This window comes from Balaenoptera ricei, chromosome 2 (genome assembly GCF_028023285.1).
Source record: "Balaenoptera ricei isolate mBalRic1 chromosome 2, mBalRic1.hap2, whole genome shotgun sequence".
NCBI classification, from domain to species: domain Eukaryota; kingdom Metazoa; phylum Chordata; class Mammalia; order Artiodactyla; family Balaenopteridae; genus Balaenoptera; species Balaenoptera ricei.
The window spans coordinates 55,725,571-55,731,570 of record NC_082640.1 but is presented as its reverse complement, the minus strand read 5'-3'; the positions used below and the strand labels follow the sequence as shown (position 1 = coordinate 55,731,570).

At 55.2% G+C, this 6,000-nt stretch overlaps 3 non-coding genes across 3 annotated transcripts; all 3 read right to left on the bottom strand.

Moving 5' to 3' along the window:
• Nucleotides 1-1,222: 1,222 nt before the first annotated feature.
• On the bottom strand, nt 1,223-1,314 carry LOC132361642 (small nucleolar RNA SNORD116). Its single transcript, XR_009501916.1, has one exon. It is a non-coding gene; the product is annotated as a small nucleolar RNA SNORD116 (small nucleolar RNA).
• A 2,427-nt stretch (nt 1,315-3,741) lies between these two features.
• Nucleotides 3,742-3,833, bottom strand: LOC132360902 (small nucleolar RNA SNORD116). Its single transcript, XR_009501221.1, has one exon. It is a non-coding gene; the product is annotated as a small nucleolar RNA SNORD116 (small nucleolar RNA).
• Nucleotides 3,834-4,222: 389 nt separating this feature from the next.
• On the bottom strand, nt 4,223-4,314 carry LOC132361353 (small nucleolar RNA SNORD116). Its single transcript, XR_009501657.1, has one exon. It is a non-coding gene; the product is annotated as a small nucleolar RNA SNORD116 (small nucleolar RNA).
• Between the last annotated feature and the right edge of the window lie 1,686 nt (nt 4,315-6,000).

The following is a 6,000-nucleotide window of genomic DNA, read 5'->3' as shown; positions in this document are numbered from 1 at the left end:
GTATGACTTGTCTAGCCTGTGGCCAGGCTCGCCGGTTACCACAGTCTCGACGCACCAGCGGGTGGCAGGAAAAATGACACCCACACCACACATCCTCTCCTGCCCTTAAACCTGCAGCGTTTCCTTGGCAGCCAACTCCCTTGTTTCTGCACGGTTGCACCCAATGACCTCCGGGTAGAGCTCCAATCCTCAGGGAACGCTATGTGGGCTGGGTATAGAATCGATGCCTGGCTGTCCTCAGGAACACCTTCACATCTTCAACACAGGGGGAACGTGGTCAGACAGGGACCAAACACCCCAAGGCCTCCAAATCGGCCCCCATGAGGAGACACCATACTGTGCCATGAAGGCAACCATTCGCTGGCACAAGAACCCGCCATGAAGCAAATCGACCAAGGAGAGGAAAGAGGCGGGACAGTCCACAAATGTGCTCCCGTATTCCCTCCCTACACGTGCCTCCAGATGCTCCTGAGGGAATCCCAAATGTGTTCCGGGAACCCCATGGCCACCGTCGATCTATCCACCCACCAGTAAACCTGTGGGCTTAGCCAGCCATCTCACGTGTCTCTTTCACTCGCCTTGCCTTACTCTCTCTCCACCGGGATCCCAACGTGTCACGGCAAGATGCCAGAGCCACCCCTCACCAAAGAAGCTTGCCGTGACCAAGTTTGACTAAGGCATTTTCCAGCCCCTTCACACAGCACACACAAGCAGGACACAACCCGAGGAGGAGCCATCAGATTGGCCAAACTCCCAGGAACAGTGGCCCATTTGATTTCTCCCCTCAGCAGGAGAAACCTAAACTGCATCTGGTCTCCCAAGCAGAACATGACAAAGAAGCCTGCCCTAGGCCTGGAATCCTGTTCTGACCCTGAGCCTACAGACTTCTGTTTCTTTGAGGCCACAAGGCAATGACCAGCAGGTGGGGGCAGCCTGTAGAACTCAAGTGCAGGTGGCAGGACGAGCAATGGCTCACGCTTCCTCTCCTACCTGCATGCTGAACCGTGGCAGGGGACAGCAGTCCTGGCTAGACCAAGGAACCCAGAGACGGCACGCTGTCCCAAGCCTTCCCACCTGGATTGGCATCCCAGGCTCCTTTCCCAATGGCTCTTCTCCCCAGGAGATGACCACAACCCTCAACTTGAACAACGTGGCTGTAGACACCCACGGCCGCAAATGCAACGTGAACCTCTCCCTACTTTCCTTTGGGGAGCCACGTGCTGGACCTCAGTTCCAACGAGGAGACGGTAGGGATTTCTCACTCATTTTGTTCAGATTTCCAAGGAATGCATTTGTGGGAGTCATCATCGATCCAAGCACATGCTCAAACGGTGGACATGCAAAGTTGCAGATTCCACCATGGGACGGCCAGCGAGCTGAATCTTATCAGCGTACGGAAGTGGCCAGAGCCGAGCCACGGGTCAGGAAATGCAGCCAGTTCTCAGGGCATCAAAGCTCGTGTTCCCCGAGAAAAGACCAGAAGGTGAGGGTGTAGCCCCGGTGCACACGTTCCCATCGCCAAACCTTTAGGTTTAGCAAAGAAGTGTCGCTTACCGCAACAAGGGTTAAAGCAGGATCCTCAAGGAATGCACGCCAACACCCCTCTGAGACTCCTTCGGCTGGCCTGGCCTTGCCACACCGTCCTCACTTCAACGGGTATCAGGGATTATACGGATGGCCCCAGGCTGCTGCTGGCATTCCTTCCCTGGCATTCCACCTGGCTCGGGGTGAGAGAACACACGCATGCTTGAGGAGGGTGCACAGGCGCACCGAGGGAAAGGGCGATACCACCCAGCATTGTGTGTTCTATCTCTCCTCAACATTTCATTTACTGTCCATCTTGCCTGTGTGTCCGCAGGCAAACGTGAAAGCATCGTGGCACTGGCGCCTTCAGAGCATGCGGCCATCAGGACAAAGAGTGCCACCGACCAACAACCCCCTGGTCTCGGGCCCTGAAATTCCTCTCCTGAGCAATCTGCCCTCCATCACAGCAAAAGGATGTCTTCCTGATCCCCTGAGACACCCTCAGGACAACTGTGCCCCCTCAGCCTAAGAGCAAGTGCCCCCTATGGGAACAAACACGCGTTTGGCCCTTATGATTAAACACAGTGGACACGCCCTCAAGGGGAGAGATCTTCCATAAGGGAAGGGCCCTTGGCTGAATAAGACGACCTCCATCAAAAGCGGCTCGTAGGGACCCGTGACAAAGGGCACCTGAAGAACCCCTGGACTGATCAAGGGAGACTCACCAGCAGGCATACTTCCTGGTTTCCTGCCAAGCCAGAGGAACTTCCCTAGGACCGCAACCAAAGCTAATGGCAAGGGAGCCATTCCAATGCCCAAAATGGCGGGCCAAACACTTGCAGCAACTGGGTAACTTATCGTAGCACCTTGCACATTCGCATTCTCCCCTTCAAGGACAAGACCTTGGAGAAACCATGAGACCCAGGTCCTCCAGAACCAACGTGTCACCCACAGCCGTGCAATGAGAGAACGCACCCAACATCCTGGACCCTTGAACCGGCATGGCTTCTCTGGCTTGAAGCCATGCATGCTGGAGATCACAGGCTCGCAGCACCAGAAGGTGGCAGGACAAAATGACCCCTGCAGCACACATTCACTCCAGCCCTTAAACCTGTAGCGTTGCCTTGGTGGCCGACTCCCTTCTTTCTGCATGGTTGGGCCCAAAGACCTCCGGGAAGAGCTCCAAACCTCAGGGAATGCTATGCCGACCTGGTATAGCAATGACGCTGGGCTGTCCTAAGGAACACCTTAACATCCTCAACATAGGGGCAATGAGGCCACACAGGGACAAAACATCCCAACGGCTCCAAATCGGTCCCAGTGAGAAGACACCATACTGTGCCGTGAAGGCACCATTCGCTGGAACAAGGACCCGCCGTGAAGCACATTGAGAAAGGAGAGGAAAAGGTTGGGATGGTCCACGAATGTGCACCTGTATTCCTTCCCTACACGGGGCTCCAAATGCTCCTGAAGATATCCCAAAAGAGTTCCGGGAACCCTATGTCCACCGACATATCCACCCATACCGATCTATCCACCCAACAGTAAGCCTGTGGGCTTAGCCAACACTCTCCCGTGTATTTCCCGCTCGCCTTGCCTTGCTCTCTCCAGCAGGATCCAAACGAATCCACCCCTCACCTAAGTAGCTTGATATCCCCTGGATTTGCCTAAGGCACTTTCCAAACTCTCCACACACAACACACAAGCAGGACACAACCCAAGGAGGCGCCATCAGCGTCACCCAAATCCCGGGGACAGTGTGGCCCATTTGATTTCCCCCGACCATCAGGGCAAACCTGAACTATATCCCACCTTCCAAGCTGAACATGACATAGACGCCTGGCCTGGCCAGGACTCCTTCTCTGACCCTGAGTGCAGAGACTTCTGTTTCCTTGCGGGAACAAGGCAACGACCTGAGCTTGAGGGTGGCCTGTAGATCTCAATGGCAAGCCAGAGGAGTACCAGTGGCTCACGCTTCCTTTCGCACCTGCACGCTGACCGCGGCAGGGGATAGCAGTTCTGGCTAGACTCAGGTGCCCAGAGACGTCCAGTTGTCCTTAGCCTTCCCACGTAGATGGACATCCCAGGCTCCTTTCCACATGGCTCTTTCTGCACGAGAAGCCCGCCACCCTCCACTTGAACAATGTTGCTGCGCACGCCCACAGTAGCAAATGCAACATGGACCTCTCCCTAATTTTCCTTTGGGAGCCACGTGCTGGACCTCAGTTAGGATGAGAAGACGGTAGGTATTGCTCATTCATTTTGTTTAGATTTCCAAGGAATGCCTTTATGGGAGTCCTCACTGATCCACGCTCCTGCTCAAAGGCTGGACGTGCAAAGTCGCGGACTGTCAGCAAGCTCAATCCTCTCAGCAGTAGGGAGCGGCCAGACTCGAGCCACGGGGCAGGAAGTGCACCCACGTCTCAGGGCATCGGAGCTCGGGTGCCCCAGGAAGAGCCCAGAATGTGACGGTGTAGTCTCGTGGCACAAGTCCCCGTGGCCAAACTTCTAGGTTTCTTCAAAGAAGTTCCGTTTACCCCCACAAGGTTTCTACCAGGAACCTTGTCGAGCCAGAGGCGATGCCCTTGGATCACACAGAAAGCTATTGGCATTGGAGATATTCCAATGCCCAAACTGGCAGGGCAAACCCTTGCAGCAACTGGTTTACTTGCCCTGGCGCCTTGTATTTTCGCCCCCAGGCCCGTCAGTGACATGACCGCGGAGAAACCTGAGACCCATTCATTTGTTCAGAGTTCCAAGCAGTGCATTTATGGGAGTCATCATCAATCCACCTGCTCAAAGGCTGCACGTTCAAAGTCACAGGCTCCAGCGCGGGGCAGCCACCGATCTCAATCATGTCAGCAGTCAGGAGTGGCCAGAGGCGACCCACGGGGCTGCAAATGGAGCTAAGGATCATGGCATCAGATCTGGGGTTCCCCTGCAAGAGCCAAGAAGGTGAGGGTGTAGTCTCAGTGCACAAGTCCCCGTGGCCAAACATCTAGGTTTCTGCAAAGAAGTTCCACTCACCACCACAAGGTTCCTACGAGGATCCTCAAGGACTTCACGCCAAAACCACTCTGAGACTCTTTTGCCTTGACTTGCCTCACCTTGCCACACTCTCCTCACTTCGCCAGGTATCATGGACTATACAGAGGGCCCAATGCTGCTGCAGGTGTTTGTTCCCTGGCACTCCACCACATGCCTCAGGGTGACAGAACACAGGGATGTTTGAGAAAAGTGAACGGGCGCACAGAGGCAAAGGGTGATACCGCCCACCGATGTGCGCTATATCTCCCCTCAGCATTTCATTTGCAGTCCATCATGTCTGTGTGTCCACAGCCAAACGTGAATGCATCGTGGCACAGATGCCTTCAGAGCGCACGGGCATCAGCACAAAGAGCACGGCCGTCCATCATCCCCCCGGTATGGGCCTTGAACGTTCCTGCCTGAGCCACCTCCCCGCCGACACAGCATAAGGATGTCATCCTGAACTGCTGAGACACCCTCAGGGGAACTGGGATTACTCAGCGTAAAAGCCACTGCCCTCTGGGGAACCAAACCACTCCTGGCGCATACGCTTCCACACAATGGATTCACCCTCAAGGGGAAATGTGGTCCCTGAGATCTTCCACAAGGGAACGGCCCTTGGCCAAATGGGACGACCTCCAACAAAAGCCGCTTGTAGGGACCAGTGACAAAACGCACCAGAGAAACTCCTGGAGTGAACAATGGAGATTCACCTGCAGCCATACTTCCTGGCCTGCTGCCAAGACTGGCCACCAACACTTGGCCCACGCACAAAGCTAATGGCATCAGAATCATTCCGACGCCCAACGTGGCGGGGCAAACACTTGCAGCAATTGTGTAACTTGCAGTGGTGTCTGGTACTTTCACCCTCATCAGTGGCGTGACATTGGGGAAACCCTGAGGCCCAGGTCCTCTACAAGCAACTTGTTACCCACAGCCATGCAACGACAGAACCCAGACAACAGCCTAGACACTTGAACCGGTATGACTTGTCTAGCCTGTGGCCAGGCTCGCCGGTTACCACAGTCTCGACGCACCAGCGGGTGGCAGGAAAAATGACACCCACACCACACATCCTCTCCTGCCCTTAAACCTGCAGCGTTTCCTTGGCAGCCAACTCCCTTGTTTCTGCACGGTTGCACCCAATGACCTCCGGGTAGAGCTCCAATCCTCAGGGAACGCTATGTGGGCTGGGTATAGAATCGATGCCTGGCTGTCCTCAGGAACACCTTCACATCTTCAACACAGGGGGAACGTGGTCAGACAGGGACCAAACACCCCAAGGCCTCCAAATCGGCCCCCATGAGGAGACACCATACTGTGCCATGAAGGCAACCATTCGCTGGCACAAGAACCCGCCATGAAGCAAATCGACCAAGGAGAGGAAAGAGGCGGGACAGTCCACAAATGTGCTCCCGTATTCCCTCCCTACACGTGCCTCCAGATGCT